We start from the raw sequence: 24,794 nt of genomic DNA, 5'->3' as shown, positions 1-24,794 counted from the left end.
TTCTCTGTATTTCCATCTCTCCCCATTCCCAACTTGAAGTGACATTAACAGAACATGTTACACCTTTGCACGCACGAGTGGTCCAACACAAGGTTAGAAAACAGGAAAGAAAAGCATGGGGATAAAAAAAAACCCAACTAAAAAATGCCTCACAGAAGACCAAACACACCCATAGGTTTTCTGCCCCTTATTCTCCAAATTACCCACACAGCAAAAAACGGGAGCAGGCAGCCCAGTTGTTTCAATAGCCCAGACTAACACAGGCCTGTGGCACGAGGATAAATTTTGCCCTGAATTAACAAGAGCAATAGTAACTGGAGTCTGTGAGAGCACTGTCAATATTTGCTCCACTTGTCATTGACAGAAAGCACAAATCCTGTAGCCCGAGTCTGAGCACATTTCAAAGCCTCTCAGCCAAGCAGGCACTGCTCAGGGTGCTAATGAGATCAGCACCCTCAGAGAGCTGCCCAGCCACAGCCTCATGGGTGGGACCAGCTGGGTGAGCAGGGCAGCGAAATCCCACTGCTGTCATGTAAAGTGTCATGACTAAAGTGACACCAGGTAGTAGCAGCATCTATTCTATGTTAGAAGTAAATGCTTCATGAGGACAGGTATTCTCCTGAGAGCATCTCTCTGCTATGAGAAACATTTAGCATCTTGCCACTTACAGTGTTACAGGAACCTTCATAAATTATCCTAAAGCCTTGTAGATTATTTTTTACTTCCCCTCGACTCCTGCCTGAGACACTGGCACTGACAGGGAGTTCCCAAGACCTGTGCTGCTGAAACCAGTCACAGCACGCTAATAACGTTTTCTGAACTGTGTTTATTAGAGTAAGCCACTGCATTCTGAAAGTTACTTCCTTTCCTGGATGCACAAACAGTGCTATTTCCTTGGCACGTTACTGAACTTCTCTCTTCCTCCCCCTCTAGCAGGAAATAACTGTGGAAAGTTCTTCTAGCAGGATGCAATACCAGAGGAATGAGTTAAGGTGGCCAAGCTCATGAACAGGTGGCAGCCTACTTCTCTGGCAGGGAAATTCCTTCTGATTTACTAAATTCAAGCAGCAAATTGGATGAATTATGGCAACACTACCAATCCAGGCTGGGCCATCATTGCAGCTGCTCTCCTCAATGTCTGCGTCAGGGTGGGATAGAAAACAACCAAATTTCCACCGTGCATCACCTCACACCCACACCTAGAACAAAGCTGAGCTGCTGCTGCTCTGCTGTTCCTGGATTTATCAGCACTGCAGGAGCTGTCCCAGCCTGATAAGGAATCTGCAGTCTGGAGAACATCCCTGCACAGAAACGCCACTTGAACCCCCGATGAGCAGTCCCGTTTCGTTAGAGCAATCCAGCCGCACCTCATTCAAACAGCAATGAGCTTGCTGTCTGCTTTCTTACATTCCTTCTTCCTGAATCCTTCTGCTCCACTCTACATCACGGGGGGAGGGAAAAAAAAATCATTTCGTTCCTCCAGAGCTAATTCCCATACACTGCAATGAGAGAAATGCAATGTTCTGAGCAATAAAAGCTGGAAAGTGGAATTATTTTCTGCACCATTCAGATGGAAATGAAGCCTAGCCTCAGTTCTGCCACCCACCTGGAGCCATGGTATGATCCTATAGATCTTTGGATCAATACTGCATCATAGCTACAAAACTAGAAGAGGGAAAAAGAAGAGGCACAAAATCAAGGAGTGTAAATTTTAACTAAATTAGTTCTGTAAGGGTTCCCCCCTTCACTGCCACTTTTTGGAATAAAGTACAGCAGTCAGGCGGGGGACAGAGGAGGGCGGCCAGAGCATTTTGCTTCCTTTAAAGACAGCTGGTGTTTGTTCTGAGGGCCATTATCCCTCACCCCAAATAAATGCACGAGATTATGTTGCATATTCTCCGTCTGACTAGGTGTGGAGAGAACAAGAGAGAGCGATGCGCCCCGTATTATTTCTTAATGACTCACTAAATTGCAGCATCTCCGCAGGAGGAGTGGTTCGAGCAGCCTCCCTGGCTCCCATCCACCCAGGCACTTTGTTCCAGGCTACCAGATGAGTTTCTGCCCACACAGCAGAGAGATGAAGAACGACAGGGGGTTGTGTTTGTTTGCTTGTAATTTAAGGCTGCCTTACATCGCAGCACGTAGCTGAACACGACGTCGGCAGGGAGAGAGGATGCTCAGGACTGTTTTGCCAACTGCCCGATTCCCTGGCTCTCCAGGGACAGCTCGTTTGTGCCTGAGGGACTGGTATTTCATGGGCTGTGGGATATGGGCTCCAGAGCAGCACTGCTCACATGCCACCTGAGTGATAAAGGCGAATAAAATCGTGTTGCACAGATTTATTTTGAACACGGAGGCTTTCCATCCGGAAACTCCAGCTTGTTCCTCTTCTCCAGAGGAGACTCCTACCCCAGAGCTGGCTCAGACACAGAGACCACTCTGCTGCAGAGGGCTGCCAGCCCCAAATATTCAGGCATATTCCCAGAGGCCAGAGAAGAACAAACCATCACAGCCATAAAAGCCCTTCGCTTTCTACCGGGCAGAAACACAAGAAACCAAACCCTGCCTGCTGTGAGCGCAGGAACACAACACTGCTACAGCCACATCCCAGCCCCAGACAGGAAAGCAGGAATGTTCTGCCTTTGCTGTGACATGAACCACATCTGTGAGCCTCACATGCAAGCTTCAGTTCATATCTGAGACCAGTGTGGTAAACAGTGCTGTATTTATTACCTTCCAAATCCCTGATGTCCTTCTACAGCTGTGCAATTCTGGGTAGGGTTGCTTTCCTCTTTTTCTTGTTTAGTCAGAAGTTTTACGAGACCTGATCCTCTCCTCAAGTCCAAGCTCCTGAAGTCCATTGAACTCAGCTGCCTTCTACCTTAAAAAAACAAAAATAAGTCCTTAATCTTCCTACTTGATAGGAAATGCCAAGAGATAAAGATCCCTGACATCCACACTGCAGATCAAAAGAGCCCACTAGTTTTTCTTTAGCTTTCAGTAATTCCTGAGTTATTTCATGGCTATGAATGCCCACAGTTCCCAACAGTGTAACACTGAGCCTGAATCATTCACTATTGTACCCAGGATATTCCAGCCCTGACCAAACAGGACACAGAAGTTCATTCTCCCAGATTTCCTCCCAGGTTCCTGATCCAGGGCAGTGTTTATAACCCTAGGTTTATTTCTGTGGTGTCCCCAAACACTTCAGCTAATAGAGATGAACCTTCTGGTACCAGTTTATCTTTTCTCCTTTATGCCAATATTTAATGCCTTCTTTCATCCACTTCAGTAATGAATCATCTGGTTTTGTATGATTAGGGTTATGAGCAGCTCAGTTCTTGTACAGTGGAACATTAGGGCAGGGATACAGATGCCCATAGGACAGAGATAAGGATTCAGGAAAGAGGAGACTGGGCTGATTCGAGGGAAATGCATTTAAAAATGCATTAGTGAAGAGCAACAGAATGAAAATACTTGATGAATATTTTAAGTGGCCAAATATTAAAAGTCTGTGTATGTGTATATATATGTATATTCACAAAACCAAAGGCACTGGTTTTAATGTTCAACCAGTCTGGAATTTGCATCACTGCTGGGATTTATCTGAATTTATCTGGATTTAGCTGATGAGTCTGTAAGGTGCTTCAGTTAGCTGGTATTGACTGATATCTAAAATCCCAGAACCATCCACGTGTTTTTTGAACACTTGCCTGGGCACTCTCTTCTGAAGTTCTGCAATCCTTTCCATGAAATTTTTTTCCTGGTATCTGAACCAAGCCTCTCCTGGTGCAAGTTGAGGCTATTTCCTGTCATCTTGTCACACTGGGAGAAGAGACCGAACCTCACTCACCACAACCCCCTTTCAGAAAGTTGTAAAGAGCAGTAAGAGCCTCCAAAAGCCTCCTTTTCTCCAGGCTGAACAGCTCCAGCCCCTTCACAAGGCTTCCTCCGCCCACAGACAAGACCAGCATCGTCATTACCAAAAGCATATGAGGCTTCTGCCAGCTCAGAGCATCTCACAAACACTTTTAATTAATTTTTCCAGCATGCAGGATGAGTAAACACACTATTGTTGATGCTGTCAGCTGTCTGATATAAGTCCCCGACCTCTTTCAGTTTCACTCAGAAATACTTTGACCTCTGTCAGAAACTCATTGACAATAAGGTCTCTCCAAGTAAATGTTTGCAGCAGCAACAAAAGAGGAGGTAATAGTCTGCCTGCTCTGCATACAGGAGGCACAATACTGCCTCAGATTTCTATGGTAATTTCTTCAGATACAGTATCAAGCTTTGGCGACTTTTTAGCTGCTGAATTACAGTCCTATTTCTCCCAAGGAATCCTGAAATCTGGGTTCCATGCATAAAAACCCCTTCGCTAGATTTTGTACCGTGCAAAAACCCGAAATATTTATTTATTTATGACTGCTACACTCATAGGGAAGGGTGGCCAACAGTCTGTGAAATTATTGTTTGCATCTAAATGTAGTTAGCACAGCTGAGGACTTAATACTTGGCTAATGCCTGCGATCCTTATTAACATAAATATTGTCCCAGTCAGGCGGGATGGAAGTCATACACGAGATAAGATCTTGTCTGTTGCTGGTGATATGATCTCAACACTAGTCAATTAAAACTGCTGGAGTATTTTGTAATCATTGTCATATCAAATTACTGCACTGATGCATACGTTAACTAGAAAAAGTTATTACATTGCCACGTGGGGTGAGAGAAGGGCTAGAGGAATCCTGCAGTGCTGGTAGTTTATGGAGACATAAAAATTACAGTGGACAGTGTTATAGTTATTGCAAGGACCACTGTAATTGTATAATAATTCTGTTTACACTTGTCCATCCTATTTTTCTTATAGAAAGTTATATATGAAATGATTCTATGGGACTGTTCAAGGGGCTAAGATATAAACCCTTGGAGATTGTTTTTCCTCACTCTCTCCAATGGCACTTTACAATGTGCTCTCCTTTGCAGAGCATGACTTCGGGTAGTCAATATAACATATTCCTATAAGGCTGTCAGTAGGATTGGTGGGGTAATTTGCAGAGGTTTTGTGGATCTGCAAATTGAGAATCAGCCCTTGGAGGATTAAGGTTTCAAATTTAATTTTACGCTAATTCTGGGCATTTTTTAAAAAAACAACAAGCTTGGCTTTACTGCCTCATATACAAGGTTATTTACTTCTCCTTGGGCTGTTTTTATGGTTTGGGGAGGATCCCAAGCTAATGTAACACTGCCCTGACTGCTCAGAGCTGCACCAGCCAGGCTCTGGGTAACACACTGTGGAGCTCACCTGGACTGAACCAGCAGCTGGGGTGGAGGTGCTGAGGTCCAATCCTGCTCCTTGCTTGCAGGAGAACATCAGAGCAGCTAAAAGACGTGTGGTTCACATGAAATGATCCTCTCCAAAAAGATCTGCCATTCCTGTCAATCAATTCCTTGGTTTTCTCATGCCATTAGTATCAGTCATTTGTATTTTTAATTGGAAATATCTCCTAGAAAACCCAGCTACTGTCAGGGCCCAGCTGGGAGAAACACTGCAAACACGAAGTTAGAGCAAGTTCTTGCCCCAAAAATCTCCATTCTGAAATCTTTGCAGTGTCAAACACCATGACCATATGCAGTACACAGAATATTATTTTCTGAAATAAGATGCAGATTGTTATTTTATTTAAGAGGAGAAGAAAAAAAATATAAAATTGGAGAGCACTTGTAGAAATGAGTAAGGTTTCACCTAGTGATAAAGGTAGTTATGCTCCAGTAATGAGGAGAAAGGGAACTTGCTATCAAGAATTAATGAGATCACAAAGAACAGGCAGGGGAAGTGAACGTTTTTAAAATGTCCCTGCTGAACACCAGGAATAATAGAGTGAGAAAAAATGGAGTAGATCCCTGTGGTAAAAACTATTAGAGGCGGCGAATTATAAAACTATTAACCAGAATGTAACTCCCAATTAAAAGATGATTTAACACTGGAATCTGATGGATGAATTTTGATTAAATGGAGAACTATTAGGAGCCCTGGGAAATGGACTTCTCCTGCCAGTTCTAAAAGTTAAAAGGCAGTTTGATATAAAAATTTATAAATTAAGGTTAATTACTTTAAATAACATGGCTGGAAGCAATAAAAAGAAATTTATAATATTCTCTGGAGTTTTAGGAAAATAATATAGATATCCGCACCTCTCAATGGAAAATCAAATTAGCATCCCCAAGTACAGGTTGACAAAGACAAAGGCAAAATAAACTGGTTGACAAAGGGGCTGAAGGACTCCTGGCCTTTGATCTGCCAAGAAACTCTGTGTCCAGTGCTACAGTGACTGCTGCTCCCAGCATTCTTTTGTGTGGAGGAGATGCTGCTCTTCCCTTCAGCCTCTGAACCCCGTGGTGAGCAGGCTGCATTAAAAGGATGGATGCTGGAGATGTCCACAGGGGCAGGCTGATCCTCCCGCCCTTCATGAAAGGTTTGGCTCTACGAGCTGGCAGGGAAAAGTGGCTATCAGGTAACCAAATCTGGGATAGCAACGGGAGGCAGTAGCCTAAAGCAAGGTCAAAGAGTCCTTCTCTTAAGGGCTCATCATTGTTACTTACCAACCTTTAAATACCGTGAGAAAGGATCCGGGCTAGGTGAGCAACGGGCTTGTCCCGGGAGGTGGTGTGGGTTATTCAGAAATGTGGGGTTGGAAGTGAGCCCTGCCAGGCTCCCAGAGACCCCAGGAGTCTGCTGCAGCTCCCCGATGAAGGACAGGGAAGCTCAGCTGGAGGGGGGTTATGTTACATTACAGCTGTTCTCATGGAAAACCCTTTAATGTAGAGAGAGAGTGTTTGGGGATAAGGCACTTAGTTCAGCTTGAATCTCCTTTATCCTTTCAAGTGGATCCCATGGAGGAGGTGGGGATTGAGGGAGAAAAGCATGTGCCCATGTCACTCCACATTAACTGCCTGCACTGGATCGTTCCCCGAGGAAATACAGCAGAAGGCAGCACAAGAGGAGAAGGCTTCTCCCATGACAGCCTCCTGGGGCTTTTACACAACCATTGCCAAAGGGGGTCAGGGAGGAGGCAGGAAGCCTGAAAGGTTTCCACAGATCCCAAGGGACTCCCTGGAAACTGGGATATGGAAGATATTCTTCACTAATGGAAATGTCTCCTTGCCCCCTGCTCCTCTCTGACCCTGCTGTCAGGGATGTTCCTCTGAGCATTGCAGGCAGGACAGGAGAGCATTCCCCAAACCCTCACAGGTCGGGTCAGTTTGGGTCCTTTCTGTGCCCCTGAGTGACCATGGTTGTGTGCCCACCAAACTCTCCCTTCCCCAGCTCTGTGCTGCCACTGTCCAGTGTACTTGTGTCCATCCTTTCACTAACACACTGCTCCAGCCTCCTCCGGTCGCCTTCCTCCCTTAGTGTCCCCCCAAGGGTAATTCTGTGCCCATCCACTCGGATCTGAACCCGGATTACCCCCCAGCACAACAACACAACCCATCCCGCTCTCTGAGTCACCACTGTTCCACACCATGATCAGAAACCTCTCTGCCGAGTGAGCAATTTTTTCTAGTTTTTGGTTCCTTTGAGTGCTGACCCTTGAAATTTCCAGCTCCTCCCTACCCCCTTCCCCACTCCCACTGCTCAGAGTCACCCCGTGCCCCCCGTTCTTTGTCTTCCAGGCTCCCCTGCCCCAGTCAGGGTAGCACAGTGCTGCTCCTTTAAGGCTCAGTGCCTGTAAGTGATTACTCTTGGCTATCACTTTTTCTATATCAGACATGTCATGGTGAAGAATCTTCAACCTTGACTCTTACAGCTGCCCTAATTATAGGACATATTTTTGGTGCTGTGTCTTTATTCCTCTCCGTGCTGGCACTCTGACCCCGGTGCTTCCTCCGTCGCGCTTGTGTTAACAAGGTTGTCCATTCTCCAGTTTCCTCACTCTGATTTGTAACTCGAAATTACCATATCTGGCTTTCACTCACTGACAACCGTCACTTTAAATAGGCCTTTTAAAGTTAATACGATGTCCATTCTAAAGTGGAGTATTACTTTTCAGTGATGTTAAATGAGCAATTTAAGGAGCTATAGGCTTTTCTTATAAGAAAAATTAAATTTTATCTGCTGCTTAATTTATGTATAGGGCTAACCCTAAACAAGTCTGTCATAAGCTGCTGCCATCCCTAAAAAAAAAATAATAATATAAGAATAACTCTAGTTAATGGTGGTAAAATACAGAAGAAATATACGGATTATTCATAAAAACATGTCTAACTCACACTTTTTAGAGCCTCAGGTACATTTGCAGCAGGAATATACTCCCTTTTGGGTCTCATCCAATGGATCTAGTGGATCCATGGCCAACAGGGACAATATCACTGGCTGGGAAATGTTTCATCAGTCATTTCCGTAAGCAAAGCAGCTTTTTACTTGCCAATTCCCATTGTCTCCGGGAAGGATATTTAGACTAAGATACATTTTTGCTGAGATGGATGGGCTCCAGCTCCTGCTGGAGAGGGCTTTGTCCCATTCCTTCAGCTCCACAGAGCAGAGCCTGACCAGCTTTTTGTCAAGAACAGCCAAGCTCCAGAGCCTGCTGAGAGCAAGGGGATAATGACTCCCTGATGGAGCCAGGGGAGCAGAAGCTCCATGGTTTATCACTCACCCTGCCATGCCATGCTCCCTTCCTTCTGAGAGTAAGTTCCCTCCTGTTTTGCAAACGATTTGAGAACAAACCTCCCTTCCTGCAGAAAATCCCTCTCTCCAGGCAGCTCAAGCAGCTCCAAGCTGCCTGAGATTTCAGTGTTCATGTGGGATCAACATGCTGGGCCTGATGTTTTTCCCTTGGCTTCTGAAAGGTCAGAATGGCAGTGTATTGAATCTCTAAACATACTGATCACACAGCTCTGCTAGCTCACTAGAATCCATTAATATCCAAGATACTGGAAGCAAAAGGGAAAAAACCCTTCCTCCATGAACTTAAATCAATTAGCTGGGACTAAAAAATGTAGATTCTTGTGGAAGAATAAAAAATGGAAAACACCAGGCCTCATTATCCTGTCCCTGAAGTGCCAGAGGGTAAAATTATCTTTCATGATGATGTTCTGCATTGATTAGTCAAACATGTAGGAAATCATATTAAAGATTTGACACCTGATGTGGGATCAGAAGAGCTGTGTGCTGCAACAGCACATGCAAATGTTGTGGTATGTGCTTTGGCCAAAGGAAAGGAAGACAAGAGTGTGGAAAAAGAAAGCTTGGAAAATTCCCTGTGGAAGGATCTTTTAGATTTTAATGCTCTGTTCAAGGAAAAAAAACCTCTTTCCATAGGAAGTCCTTCAAGAAGGTCTATAATAATTTCCAGATCATGTCTCTGCTCACTCCTAATGATCCTGTGGAACCCTGTCCCATGGAAGTTGATTAGATTCATTGAGGTTCAGCAGGAAGGGTAAATTCTAGCCAGCCATATGCAAAAGTCAGGCATTCTCAAAGAGACAACCTATCAAGGTTTGCTGCAGCTTCACCAAAAAAAGAAAGCTGGATTTAATGGAAAGGAATATTGCCCTGAAACAGGAGATGAAGATCTAGAGGTGGAATGAACAGACAAACCTCACCCAACTGCAGAGAAGCCCACTGTGCCTTGCACCACCTGGGAAATCAGGAAGGGGAAAAAACCCAACTTTTAGGTATTTTGCTGCCACTGCCATGGTGAGTGACCTTCCTGACTCAAGGCCACAGACACAGCTCTGCTACAAGGATCTGCCACTTAATACTGGAGCCTTGCAAAGCACAGCCTGCCAGAGTGGCTTTTCCAACAGCGCTTTCCTGGTGGTGAGGATCAAATGTGCATCTCCAACATCAAAACGCTGACTGCTTCCAAAACCAGACAAACCATCACACGAAAACATTGTATAAAATCATTATAGGCCTGTGCTCTTATCAGACACCCCTAATCAGCAGCTCTGGGATCTTCCAGCACTTCGGGGATAATTTCTACGCCAGCGTTAAGTCAATTCCATGGCATGGATAACCTAAATTATTTGGCAGATTAGGCTGCAGGAAGCATAGCAAACATTACTCAGAGCATTTTTAAAACTGCTGTACAAAGTGCACTACACTGATAAAATGGAGCAATGCCTAATTAATATGCACAAAACAGCCCAGTAGTTGAATAGCTTTAACCCCTTCCTTACCACGATTCTTAAGGAGGATGTGAACAGAACACCAGTGGAAGGTCTGTGCTGGTTCTCACCCATGCACTCCCAGTTCTCCCTCTTGTTCCATCAAAAAGGATTTCCTTTTTTCTCTGACTTTCCTTCCATCTCATCCCCTGTGTTTACAGCAGCAGTGACCACCACTGTCCCCAGGCAGTTCCCCGTGCAGACGTGGGGCACGGGGCAGAGCAGATTTCAGGATGCTTTATGAGCCCACACAGCTGTATTCAGACTGGAATATTTGAACTCCAAACCAAGCAATTGAACTCACATACAAATTGCTGCTGACAGTGTAACTAAATAAAAGACCTACTTTTCTAATCCCTGAGGCCAATACAAGAAACCGTGGTGAAGAAATGGGTATTTTTCATCCATCTGGCGGCAGTGACCAACATTAAATTTGAACATAAAGCTCAAAAGACCCATGTAGTGTCACCAAAAATCCTGGAGTGGACTGTCAGACAGTAATAAATCACTTGGAAATGACCTTACAGGTGGAATCATAAACTGACTTCAGAGCAAAATTTTTATGAAAAGTCACTGAGTTCTGAGGGGAAGAAAAGTCTTGAATTTTCCATTTCTCCCATTCTTTTCTCTCAGTCAAGACCACCGCACCCCATCCCACAAACAAATAAATCAGGTTTGAGTTTCTGAGTTGAAATTTCTCAGGGAATGTCCATCTGGTTTGTCTGTTCGTGGAGGGACAGCATGTCCTGTTGAAGCCCATGACTTCCTGATGATGTCTGTGCCACCCTAGAGCCAGGGGTGACCTAATAGTGTGAGAAAAGCAGGTTAAACCTGCAGAGGATCATTTTATGGCCCAAAGTTACAGAGAACCACTGACAAGGAGCCAATACAGCTGATGTACTTCCCTGGACTATTTAGACAAATGGACCACACAATATAGTCCCACTGGCAGCTCTGTGAGTAGTGAGGTAGCAAGAGGCAAGAACAGTATCCATATATTCACAGGTACCTCTAATGTACACAAAAATATATAATCAGCATCAGCAGTCTTCATTAGAGTGCAACCAAGAATTATGGAGATCCTAACCTTGCAAGCCGAATAAATTATTGCCAGAGGATTATTAGGTATTCTAGCAATATCTAATGTACCTCTTTGTCTCTCATAAATTACAGGGCATCCTCTGACTCCTAGAACACACTTTGTCTCAGGCATAGCCACTACAGAGCCTTTTTTCCCCCCTAAATACACACAATAGGATCTCTAATCAGCATGGGCTCGTATAGGGATTTTAATAGATGAGAAATCACATGTTCCCTGGCCTGGTGTAACTGTTTCAATACCAAAGTAAATGGGCACAATTTACATGTGCTGGTAAAGGGGAAGCTCACTTGCAGTGTGTGGACCAATGTCCTTATTAGCTATAGACACACTTTGTTCCCAGTTCCCCAGGAATTTTACCATTGTACAAAGTATCTCTACACACTGTAGGCTGTAGCGGAGTCTCCATGATTGTTTGACTTTCTGCCTTTCAGTCAAAAATTTGCCGATAACACCTGCTCTGCATTGACTTATCCAACATACACTCAACAATGACTCAGCTTACTCCAGCACCCACACAAAAAATATCCTTTGTATCTTAAGCACCTTCCACTCACAACTGGTTAGAGAGGACAACTGGCAAAGCCCTGCTGCTCTGCGTGCATCAGCACCAGCTAAACTTGCTGATTTACATCAATAAATAGCTGGCCCTCAGGTGAGCTTGGAATTAGCAGAACTTGATGCAATTGTCCTTCTTTGATAAGTGTTTTTGTCCTCATCCAGGCATGGGAATTGGCTGCCTATTGTTTTCCAGCAGATTTATTTAGATATTGGTTACCTGCTTCAAGACTGTTATATGCCAAAAAGCACCACAGAGTTAGAGATCTCTGTACCCCAGAATCAGCTCTTTCATTGTCCATTTCTGCTGGGAGAGACATGAAAAATACATTTGGTTTTGTGCTGCATTCAAACTGCAAACAAAGCCAAAATTACTTTTAAACATCCTATTCCATTTACAAGACCACAAGGACAATTGTTTTGCATCATTCCCTCAATCCTTTCTGTTTCAGGTTCCTTTTACCACTCCGACTGCCATATCTGCACACATTCACATCCTCCTTTAATATGAAGGGTCCAAGAAGGATATTGTGCATAAGCCTTCACGGGCTGCATTTTTAATATATATTAACAAGGTGACAGATACCCTGAGTAGACTGGTCAGGGAAAGAAAACGAAGGCAAGAAATATTCTCAGGGTGTTATTGATTAACTGTTTTTCAGAACAGAGGGAATCATTTTTAACTGGTTTAAACTATGATGGACTCAAGTGGAAAATGCAAGCAGAGTTAGCAAGGAGCATAATTGACTGGGCATGGAACTAAGTAACCTCTCAGCACGCTGGAAGTGGTGGAGCGAGGGGGGTTACAGCTGGGGCTGCTCCGGACCCCGAGCCCTTTCTTCCCAAAGTGAACCCTGCCAGCAGCCAAAGACGACGACAACAAGTAAAGGGAGGGGGGGGAAAAAGGGAAGGAAAAAAAAAAGGTCCAGCCACTCAGTTACATGATCTAAATTCTAATCAAACATCATTTAAAGCATGTTTTATTTCAGCCTCTGGAGAGATAGTCCCTCCTGACTCCTCACCATGGCAACCGGTGTCTCATTTCAGAAGTGTCATGCCACATTATCATCTTGCCGGCTCACACACTCCTGCCTGACAAGTTCTCTCTGCCCCTTGTGACAACCGTTCCAGGCTTATGCTGTTTATTTTTGGTGTCAGGCTGGCCCTGGCAGATTGAAAGGCAACCTCAACCCCTTGAACAACAAGCACCACACCCCACTTGGCGATAAGAGATGATTTGAGAAGATATTTGCTTACATGTGTATAAGCAATTTGCCGCCCGGCGCAGCCCCGTGTGTCGCTGGGAGCGCACGCTTTCGGGTGTGTGTGCAAAGGGGAAGGCGATGGACAGGCGTGAGGCTTCCTGAGAGAGCAAACAATTCATTTCACATCCCAGGCTGCAGATTTCCATCATCACATCCTGTAATTCGCACGGAACAATACGAAACACGGGCCAAAGAGGCATGCTAGGTACTGTCTGCTAAGAGGCACGGATGCAAAGCCAGACATTGTCTCTGCAAAACACTCTCACTGCGTCACTGAGGGACCCAGCAAAGGCATGAAGGACTGGGGACAAAACCTGCTATTAATTGCTAAAGGAACATTCTAGAGAGACACTCAGGGCCAGATTCATCTCTGCTCAGCAAGCTGGCCAAACCTCTGCACCAGTTTCTCTGTGGCTCTGTCCATCCCGACAGAGAGCTGAGCTCTCCTGGCAGAGATCGCCAGGCTGTGAATCAAAATTTCAGAGCTGCTGAGGGAAAGAGTAATTCTAAATGATGGCCTCTAAGACAGCACTGGACAGCGACCCTGGTGACAGTGACCCTGGTGACAGTGACCCCAGCAGGGCCAAGGGGAGGATACCAAGTGCAGGGCTTGTATTACCTCTGGCAGTGAGGAGTGCTTTGGGCAAAGCTGGTATCAGCCTTGCCTCAGGAGCTGTTCTCCCCTTTTCAAAGCTGTGTGGAAAGGAAGGAGCCCACGATGGAAGTGAACACGGAGAAGGCTGGAAGAGGAATGGTCTGAAGCCTCGGCACAGCACTGCAAAACAAGGTGGAACAGCATTGAAAAGATGGCTGTAAGACTTTCCATACTGAGACAGCCCAAAGCAGAGTTTCTCCACCACACACACATTGTTAGGGATATCAACAAGCAGCACACACAATTTGTGGGCATTTAATTTAGTTTACAGGCATATCTCCATGTGCTGCTCTGGTCCCAGGAAAGAGGACCAAGTGTGGTTCGCCATGAATTTACATGGGTCACAACATAAAAAAAACTTGACCCATTTTTTTCAGAGAAAGAATCACAGACTGGGCAAAACCACACAATTAACTCAGAGGCAATCTTTGATCAAATAAAGAGCTAATTGCAAAACAGCTTTCATTAAAAACAAATAAACAAAGCAATATGTTCATTTAATTTTTAATCCATTTTCTGGTAACTGTACCATTGAAACACAGAGGCTTACAATAGCAAGGGATCTGTAAACAAAGCAGGTTCATCCCAAGACACACTAATGGCATTTTACAGACTTTGAAAAAGTAGAGCTTGTAGATTTTTAAAAGCATAAAATCAGAATTAACATTGATTATGGAGCAGCAGTGAAATTCCAGAGTTGCATGTCCCATAAAAAGCTATAAAACCTGTGAATGCTACAGGACAGTTTTCCAGACAAGGAAAACACTCACTAAACTCTCACTAAACAAGAAATACTGTGGGCCACTGAATATGGGAATTAGAGTGAGAGAAATCCCTTCTCTAGCCTGGTCTGTGCATTGCTGTAGCTGTTTTTAAATCACAGTGTACACGGCATGACAGATACTGACAGACAGAAACTGGCTTTTCCAGGAAATAGATAGGGCTTTCCAGCTTTATCCTTCCAGAGCAGTGTTTAAAAAAAAAATAGTAGTAATAATAAAACCAATCCTGGACCAACATCACTGGTGAAAAATACAAAATGAAAATATGAGTGTTGCTGCTAGGGGCTCTCCTTAGTTCAGAATTCCAGGTTTACAGCGGGGCTATAATTTTGCAAACTAATACGATGAAGTTGGTGGCGAAAGGCAGCGGGGGGAACGGAAATAGAGCCTGAGCTCTGGGGAGAGGAGGAAGGAGGCTGGTGAAAATGCTGATATTTATTTACTGTAGGTTCAAAGGCTGTAAAAGCTTCCCTGGCGCAGCAGCCAGAGGATGAAGTTGTGCATTGTTTTGTGAGAGTGGCTGCTCACAGCAGCACCGAAATTAATGACAAACACTGCATTTTGGGGCAAGTTATGGGAACATCCCACACTGATGGTGCTGAGCCTGGCATGGCAAGTGCAACACTGGTGTCGCTGCTATGTGGCACCCTTGGGTTGTTTCTTGTTGGGTTTTTTCCAAAAGGGAATGAATTTCTGGGGTGCTGCCTGACCAACACCACACGTGGCTGCTCCTGACGGACAAAGGAACTCACCTCACAAATACAGCCTCTGCAAACCTCTCCGTCGGTGGACAAGCGGCACCTGTGGAGGTGAGTTTATTGCAGGACTCTGCCTGGCAAAGCCACCTGGCACCTCAGGGCACAGCTCCCGCTGTACATCATAAACTCAGATCTTGGAGATGTCCCGCATCTTCCCGGCGTGTGGGAAGCGGGAGGTCAAACCTTCCCGTTCGGGATCTTCTGCGTTAATTGCAGTTTGTGTTTATTTAATGAGGTGTGGAGCAGCCTCTAGTGGCGGCCGGTGGACACTTCGGCTCGGCAGGGGATGGTGGGGCTCTGCCGGGGATCTGTCACCTTCCCGGCCTCCCCTCCTTCCCTCAGAGCCGCCGCCTTCCTGCCTCCCTCACGAACCCTTCACCTTCGCGCCTTTTCCTCCTTCCTCACGAGCCCTTCACCTTCCCGCCTTTTCTTCCTCCCTCACGAACTCTTCACCTTCCCGCCTTTTCCTTCTCCCTCACGAACCCTTCACCTTCCCGCCTTTTCCTCCTCCCTCACGAACCCTTCGCTTTCCCGCCTTTTCCTCCTCCCTCACGAACCCTTCACCTTCCCTCCTTTTTTACAGACCCCTCAGCTCCCCACACACCTTCCCTCCTTTTCCACAGAATCTCCATTTTCCCTGTCTCCACTTTCCTGCCTTCCCTACAGACCCTCCACTCTCCCCACAGACCCTCCACCTTTCTGCCTTTTCCACAGAACCCTCACCTTTCCCACACACCTGTCATCTTCCCGCCTTCCTCACAGAATCGCCGCTTTCCCTCCTTCTCCATTTCCCTGCCTTCCCCACAGATCCTTCTCCTTTCCTCCTTCCTCACAAACTCTTCTTCCTGCCTTTTTCACAGACCCCTCACCTTCCCACACACCTGTCACCTTCCTGCCTTTTCCACGGAATCTCCATTTTCCCTCCTTCTCCACTTCCCTGCCTTCCCCACAGATCCTCCATTTTCCCTCCTTCCTCACAAACTCTTCACCTTCCCCCCTTTTTCACAGACCCACTCACCCACACACCGGTCACCTTCCTGCCTTTTCCACAGAATCTCCACCTTCCCACCTTCCTCATGAACTCTTCACCTTCTGGCCGTTTCCACCGACCCCTCACCTTCCCGCACACCTGTCACCTCCACTCCTTCCCCACAGAATCTCCACTTTCCCCACAGACCCCTCACCTTCCCACACACCTGTCACCTTCCCGCCTTTTCGACGGAATCTCCATTTCCCCTCTTTCTCCACTTCCCTGCCTTCCCCACAGACCCTCCACTCTCCCCACAGACCCTACACCTTTCTGCCTTCCCCACAGACCTTCCACCTTCCCCACAGACCCATTGCCTTCCCACCTTCCCCACAGACTCTCCGCTTTCCCGCCTTCCCCACAGCACCACCATCTTCCCACCTTCCTCCCCACGCTGGACTTTCCAATGCACCACGTCTGATGGTGGCTCTTCAACGTGCACTTACCTCTTTTGGCAGTGCTTTTATTTCATTAAGAGTGTGTATGTGTCAGAAATCTCTTGTTGAAACTTGTCATAGAAAAGCAGAAATTTGCCTGAGCAGAGTTTGGGTCGTACCCTTGCTCAGTGCTTCCCCACCCAAGCCAGGCGCCCTCAAAGCCTGGTGGGATTTGCTCCCTTCCTCTTGTCCCTGTGCTTCCTCCAGTTAAATTCACCTCAATAATCACTTTCCCAGAGTTCCCCAGCATCTCACTTTCTCCCAGAAAAAGCCAATGCATCCCCAGGAGTAACTTGGTGGCGAGAACCCACCAGCCACTTCCTTGTCCTTCAGTTGTCATTTTTACTCCAGATTACATTTCTCCACTGTGTTGTAGCCAACCTTTCCTGCCACAGTAGAAGTTATATCTTTTGGCTTTTCCCTGGCCTGTGATTTGCATTAATTCCTCAGAAAGCTGCTGTCAGTTTTCTTCACCCTTTATTGGCACTGATCCCAATTTTTTAAAATCCTTGATGGTTTTCCTTAATTAAACTCATAACTTCTCCTAACTATTTCTCCAGTGCAACCTCAGATTAAAATACACCTTGGCCTCCTGGCCATGCAAGTCACCTTCTTCTGAACCACCACCTTTCCTTTCTGGAAAGCTTCCTTGGACTTGACATTTGTAGGATTTCTCCATTACTGGTCTTCAAAGAGGTTCTCATTTCCCTCAACAGATTTTTCACACATTTTGCTGACTTGGCTCAAAATCCTGAAGGGGGTTTGACATGGACCACATGCTTTCAGGGTCTTTTAACACTCTTAATTTCTCCGTCACCTCTGTCCAGTTTCCTTCAATATTTCTTCTTTATGCAAAAGGATATTTATCTTTTACTGTGGCATCTGCCCTGCCACCCGCCTTTGTGAACATGAAGGCAAAACTGTCAGGGATTCCTTTTTTTATGTTCTTTTCCTTACACAATGTCTATCAATAACTCTCAGCAGCTTTTAGAGTCTTCCCACTGCTGATCTATTATTCCTTTGGCCCATGCTACATTTCTTATTATTTATTATAACCATTTTCACAGTTTTCCCTTCATTTCCCATGACGGCTCATCTTGTCACTTCTCTTGCTCCTTGCTTCATTCTGAATTTGCAGTTCCAGGACCACATGTTGGCACATCCTTGTTCCTCTGGGCAGGCAGGGCTGCAGAGCTCCCAGGCAGGCAACCAGCCATGCGAGGTGGGAGAATTTAAAGGCAAAATTCAGATAATTTTACTTCCACACATATATGGTACATGAGAGAGAAGGCAGCAAAGACCTTGTGTTGACTGTGAAACAGAGAATCACAGAATGGTTTGGGTTGGAAGGAATCTTAAAGCCTTTAATCTTTTATACCAAGTGCATTTATCACATGTATAATACCATATATTGCCTCTTTGATACCTACCCTTGTATATTTTCTTTTCCCTTTCCTTCAATTTTTTTCTGATTTTCTTCCAACTTTCTTCTTTTTCCCTCAAGAAAATTTCTCAGTTCCCTTTCCTTAGGCTCGGTTTATATTTTGTGATGGCAGTCACAGATTGTGGTTGCTACCTCTAGTTGACATAAAGTACCAGCCAGAATGAAAGCATAACTGTGAGTTTTAGTTTATATACAATGTACACTATGAGGGTTCTAAAAATCTGTGAAGCTTCGTAACTAATGCACCCGTCCATCTCAGCAGAGCTACATGAGGAAAAGGTTTGCCTCTGTGAATTTGCAATTAGATACCTAAGAGAATAAATCACTCCTTTTGCCAGGAAGCAAATTGCCCTCGCCTATGCAAACAAAATCCCTCACCGAGGGCTATTTCAGATTTTTTTTTTTTCCTAGCTGAAACTTTCTCTGGAATCTTCTTTGGAAACCCTCTTTTTTTTCCTGTTATCCTCACCTGAATTTCTTTGCACCTTATCTCCAGTTTTTAATAGCTGTGACCACCTTAACTCCTACAAAAGTAAGTGCTGAAAAGCCACAGCCCTGAGGGTCAAATAGAAATGTTCTTTATTTATAGGGAGCACATTTAACTGTCACACAGTTCCTGCCCATTTTTTGTGCCACCATTATTAATAGGTTTCTCCAGCCATCCCTGCCTCTGTATGTGCTCAGCGTTCGAGGATGAGCAGCACCACCTTGGACACTTTGTGGGACAAGGGAACCAATAAAAAGACATTCATGAAAATGACCATTCCCAGGGAGATAAAATATCATTATGTGAAATGGATTTGCTGGCACTCCTCACCAAATTTAGCACCTACTGAATTATAGAAACCATTATTCCTTTATACAGGAAAGTCTGAAACTTTCCCTCAAAGATATGTTTTATTGTTTTAAGTGGGGCTTGAATCTATTTTTTTTTCCTTGTGATAAATTTCCACACATGAATTTTCTTAGCGATACAACAAGTCCTTGTCCTACTAATAATTCTATTGATCAAACAGGGCAATACTTCCATTTTCTTCCAGAGCATTGCACTCCCAAGAATACTTTCTGCAGGTGCCCAGGGGGAAGCCTTGCTGCCAATTCCCAGCGGATGTTGGCACAGACACATCCAAGAGGTGAAACACGAGAAAGGCTTGATCACCAAGCATGGAAAAACTGGATGCAGCTCTACAAACAAATTTTTTCCCCCCCCTCTTCCTTTTTAACATGAAGAAACTTTGAAACACCTGCAGTGGGAAACAAAAGGTTAATTAAAAAGAACCCCAGTCTTTGCACTAAACTGATTGCTGGGACTCCTGCCAGCCTGGGAAGGTTAAAGAGCTCAAGCATGCGTGGGCTGCGGGGGGAATGGCTAAAATTTACAGCCAGCTCCCTGGAAAGTCACAGTTCAGCTGTTCTCCCGGAGCAGGTGCTCATGGGAGCGGGCCTGTCCCTTTCAAAGCGTGAAGATTGATGAAGCCTTCGCTCTCACCAACTGTAAATATACAACCAGCCTTGTCAGAGCAGGTTTGTAACATCACTTGCTGACAGCAAGAAATTTTTTTTAACCTCCTAAACACACACAACGCACGCCGACCCCACACAGGCTCACATGCACGCACAAAAGTATTAAGGAATGGGATTTTCCCAGGAAACAGAGAAAAGCCAATAAATAAAATGGTGGGGAAGGCATTTATGTTCTCCCTGCCCAGAGAGGCAATAGATAGAGGACATATGTGGGGTGATTTCATCCTGTCCTTCAGAAAACAGCCAACATCTTCCTTGGGCTGCACAGTTTATGGACAAGTCCTGTGAGGCTGCTCTGGTGCTTCTGGGGAGCTGAAATCAGCCGAACCATGCACTGCCAGCCACCCCTCCATGGAGATGGAGAACAAGAAATCCTAGAGATGATATAGCTAAAATCACCATTTTACGCTGCCTGCTGGCTGAGAATCTGTAATGGGGTACAGAAGGAATTACTTACTACTTACAGATAGGAATTACCTATTCTTACACTTGATAAAGTTCTGCACACTTGTATTTTGATTGGCATTTTCAAGGAGGACAGTCCCACAGAGAGCACAGGCTGTGTGTTCTCCCCACGCCTGTGAGGGTGAGGTCTCCCTGGAGAACAGAGACAGGGAAGGGGTCAAACAGCACAGCAAAGCCATGGGATGGCTTTGAGACCTGAGGTCTCAGCCCTGGGATCTCCCTTTCTGCTCTTAACATCATGGATATAACCCAAACACTCCTCTCCTATAATTAGTAGTTTCATTCCTTGAAGGCACCCCGGCAGAGGTGAGTCCTCAGAGAGCGTTTTCACCCAGAGAAGATTGTCTTTCCTGATTAGCTTGGGATGGTCGTTCTGTGCCTGGATAATTGGTTAAAGGGCTGAACAACACCCTGCAGGCACAGCTGTCTCCCAGGACTGAGGGGAGATGAGATGTGCGAGGCAGCAATCCACAGCAGAGACAGACCAGCAGGACAGAGGTGGCTGCTTCTCCACAGCGGAAATTATTTCCACTAATACCTTTGAAGAGTTGCAGAAAAATCCAGCAGGAAAGAATAATATTGGCAAGGCCTCCCCAAAGCTTCTGGAAACCAGACAGACTGAATTCACTCCTGACTTCAGTGACTGAACTCCTTGCATGATTGGAAGCAGAATTAATATTCCAGCATGAGTTTCTTTACTGTCCCACCCCAGGATTCATTTTTAGCATTGCAGTCAGTTTAACTAAAATAATTCCTCAGCATCCTTTACTCAGTTCTTTCCCGAGAAAGTTCCATCTGTGTTATCATTTCTCTAAGGCAAAATTTCAGGGTAATAGAAAATCTTTAGCCTATTTTCCTAAACTTCTAATGTTTGAGGGATTAAATTGGTGATCTTAGGTAACATCACTACATTCCAACTTCCCCTAGATTTTACCATGGAAAATTATGAGGTTTTGCTTGGTGCAGTTTTGGGGTTTGTTTTTGCTCCACTTCTTCTGTTTTACTACTTTCTTCTCTTTATTTTTAATAGGTTAGTATAGACTTAGGAAAGACTGCCCTGCCTGGTAGGCAAAACCTGGCCTTGGATAATTTCCTGAAATTTTCCAAAAGCCTTTTAGTTACCCCAGTCTACAAAAGAAAGAAATTTCTACCCGTCTAACAAAGCTCCAACAGTCCTCACTTGCACACAGACTTGTCCAGCATAAAATTTATTTGCTTTTCCTCCAAGACACTTCCAGCATGAACACACCCACAGCAAAACCATGCAACTGAGTGTTTGCAAAGTGTCACGTTCTCCCTTTTGCTCTCCCTTCTCTCCAATCCCTTGACTGACGTGGCTGTTTGAATTGCTAACACTCTGTGATGAGGACTGTCACTGTCACCTCGGCTGTGTTTACCCAGTGCCGCTCACGGCGGGGTTCCCTCCCCAGCACAGTGCCTCACACCATGCCACATGCTAATAAAGAGGAGGAGAGAAAGGTACTTCCTTCTCTGCAGCAGCAGAAATCTAACAGTCCTGATGAATAGGCCAGCCACTGGGAATGTTTCCAGGAGCTGTAAGGAGAAAAAGAAGTAATTTATTGCAAGTGCTACAAATACATCATATACCTGTGAGTACAGGTGACCATCACTTGCTCAAACAGCTGGCTCTGCCCTTGGAGGGAAAAGAACTCGAAGGTTTCTCTCTACCACAGTGAGCAGCAAACAGCAAAGTCCTCCTGATTTTCAGGAGGCACAGGCATTGATGTGTGCATGCCTCACACTCCTTGGCAGGGCTGAAAAGCCTGAAACATGATTACATTTTCTCAGTAAAATTACATTCGGGTCTTCCCCGAGATCCAAGATGCTTAAAGCAATTTTTCCATCAGCTTCGTTATTACCCTTCAGACAGTATTGGCACTCATCTCCAGTTTTATTTTGCTTATCCCTTCATTAAACTCTGCCTGCTGATGTTTCAAATCCGTGATTATTTACCTCTTTCTTCCCCATCTCTGTCAGCCCCACATCTCCTTGTCTCCCTCTGCCAAGGAATTCTCCCTCTCCCTCTGGAGGGGAGCAGTCAGGGAAGGGTGTCTGAAACCCCCCATGCCATCAGGGCTGCTCCCCAGGGTCCCTGCTCTTCTTCACACCTCTGAGATCAAGCTGTCACTCCCTGCTCCAGCCTGGCCCTGCCTGCCCCAGTGTCAGAGCTTCTCCGAGTTTCCAAAGGGTTTTCAGCCAAGCCACATTCCCAGATCCTTTCTCAGGAGCCTAAATTAATTGGGCTTTTTAAAGCCCTGCTAAGGACTGCTCCAGTTTCCATCCACCAAGGATCAGACCAAACAACTTGCTGTGCTTCACTCCCTTTTGCCAAGAAGTTGCAAAAAGAGCAGCCAAGGCATTGTCTCTCATCCCCTCGCCCTGTAACTCCCTGTTCAGAGCTGGGAAGAGGAGGAAAATGAACCCAAATCACTGCTCAGCTCCAGTTCTCCCAGGCTGCCCATTCCACCCAGTGAAACACACGGCATTAAAACTTCTGCAGCTGAGAGGATCTGATTATTTTTATGGAAATTTGCTCCAAGTTCAGAAGTGGATCAATGACAATTTCTTGAGCTGGCTCCATTTTGAGAACCAGAATTGACTTTTGGAGAAGCTGCTTGATTTCCCAGCTTCGCCCCACCAGAAAAGAGATTATTGCATAGGCGTGTGATGTAATTCAGCTCCAAATAGGGTCTGGGCCTATTAGACCCCAATATAAAACTCACCCAGGCTCCAAGGAAAACAGCAGAGCTCCCTTCTATCCTCCTCCTTGTCACACCTCAGGCCAGAGAGAGATGGGAGTGAATCCACTTGCTAATATACAATACACCACACAGATATAAATGGCAGCTCAGAACGTAACACAGGAGAGACTCATTTTGGGCAATTTAATTCAACTATTCCTTTTCCGAGTTCCCCAGTTTGCCCTATTTCTATTACCCAACCATGCCACTTCTTTGCTTTTATCTTGTGTTGCTGTCTGCTTGTCTCTCTGCTCATTCGCCTTTCTTTTTCCGTTTGAAAATACTTTTCTTCTACTTTAAAGTGCAAATCCCTCTGTTTTCCTCTCACTCATCACCTGCCAGGTCTCTGCATCTTGTTGGGACCACATGGGCAGCAACTCACCAGCTTTTTGGCACTGACACCTCCCCAGCAGGGCCAAGTGAGTGTCACAAACACAGCCCCTTTACTCTTCCACTTAACAGCTTAAAACCATCCTGGGGGCACCTGAGGTAACAAAAATTGAGGCTCTTAATGCAAATTCCTGGCTCCAGGTTAGCACAGTGCAGGGCTTTCTGCAAGGCCTCCATAAAGAGGCTTTTAATCTAGCTCTAATAGGGAGGTTATTGTATGTTAAATAAATACTAATTGATTATTTAATATATATGCGTTGAGGGTTAACTGCTATGTAATGAGCTCCTCTCCATTAGCGGGGCTGCTAAACGTCAATTAATATGGGTTTTATAATCAATTGATATTTAACATGCCCTAACTTCCCTGTTTAGACTTAATGGGCCAGCATTTTCAAAGTGGCCAATGCCAATAGTTTTTTCTTTTAAAAATTAAAAAACATTTGTCAGAAGATTTACAACAGGATTATGAATCCATTAAAAGCTCGGCGAATCAGCTCTGCAGAACTGGACACAGCAAGGGTGAGTCTGTCCAATACCAAGAGCTGCATAGAGCAGAAACCTCTGGAAATGGAAGAGCCACATTCCCTTAACTTCTGTGGGGTTTGGACTTGTTTTTCTGCAGAGAGTTTCCCAGAAAATGCTCTGCCCCATTTCAAGGCTTTATACATGAGCTGGGCCTGTGTGATCCTGGCTTTGCTGTCCAGTTGCCCTTAGATACACCCTGGAAATGGGATGTGCAATTCCCCTTTTGCAAACCCCTTCAAGATAAACATTAGGGACAAGATTTTCCAGGATGACCAGGGGATTTAGACATGCAGCTTCCATTTATTTTAATAAGCATCATATCCCTGAATGTCCCAGCTGCCTTTTAAAACATCTCATGGCAAAGACTTTATTCCCTTTGCCTCTCCTTCCCAAGCACACACAGATAAATCATGTGCAAGCTGTTTGTGGTGTACACCAGGGAGAAAACAAGGAAGTTTCTAATGAAAAGAGTGATCATAATGCATTTACAACCATTATCTAGCACTATTTCTTACTTAATTTCCTTACTGGCAGCTTTCACATGGTTTCACGATGCGGCAGAGTTTAGCTTAGCTTGCCAAAACCTCGGGCTGGAAGAGAGCATACAGAGAAATAAATTAGACATAAAAAATCTCAGTTCCTACCTGAGAGCATCTTTTTCAGGTTTGCTCTCTCTGGTACCCAGCTAGAGCCTTGCACCCCAGCAGGGCACTCCAGGAGCTAAATGCCTCCTGTAAGTATTACAATATTCCTGAGCAGCAGGGCTGGGACAGCACTGAGACAAAGGGGTTTGAACAGTGTTCAGTCAGGGTTAGGATGCAGATAATAAAGATTGGAAAAAGAACAAAGAGGAGTGTGTGGCCAGATCGGGGTTTGAAGTCTACATGCTGATTTATGTCATCTGAGGATCTGGCCCAGTTAGATCTAATT

General features: G+C 45.1%; 1 long non-coding RNA gene across 1 annotated transcript; it reads right to left on the bottom strand.

Moving 5' to 3' along the window:
* Positions 1-770: 770 nt before the first annotated feature.
* On the bottom strand, positions 771-2,889 carry LOC146429263 (uncharacterized). The gene is made up of 3 exons (XR_014855766.1): positions 2,734-2,889; positions 1,607-1,665; positions 771-1,499 (listed from the first exon to the last, which is right to left on the bottom strand). It is a non-coding gene; the product is annotated as an uncharacterized LOC146429263 (long non-coding RNA).
* Between the last annotated feature and the right edge of the window lie 21,905 nt (positions 2,890-24,794).

This window comes from Lichenostomus cassidix, chromosome 19 (genome assembly GCF_008360975.1).
Source record: "Lichenostomus cassidix isolate B80296 chromosome 19, HeHo_3.0, whole genome shotgun sequence".
Lineage (NCBI taxonomy): Eukaryota > Metazoa > Chordata > Aves > Passeriformes > Meliphagidae > Lichenostomus > Lichenostomus cassidix.
The sequence above is the reverse complement of the archived record's forward strand: the minus strand, read 5'-3'. Positions and strand labels throughout refer to the sequence as shown.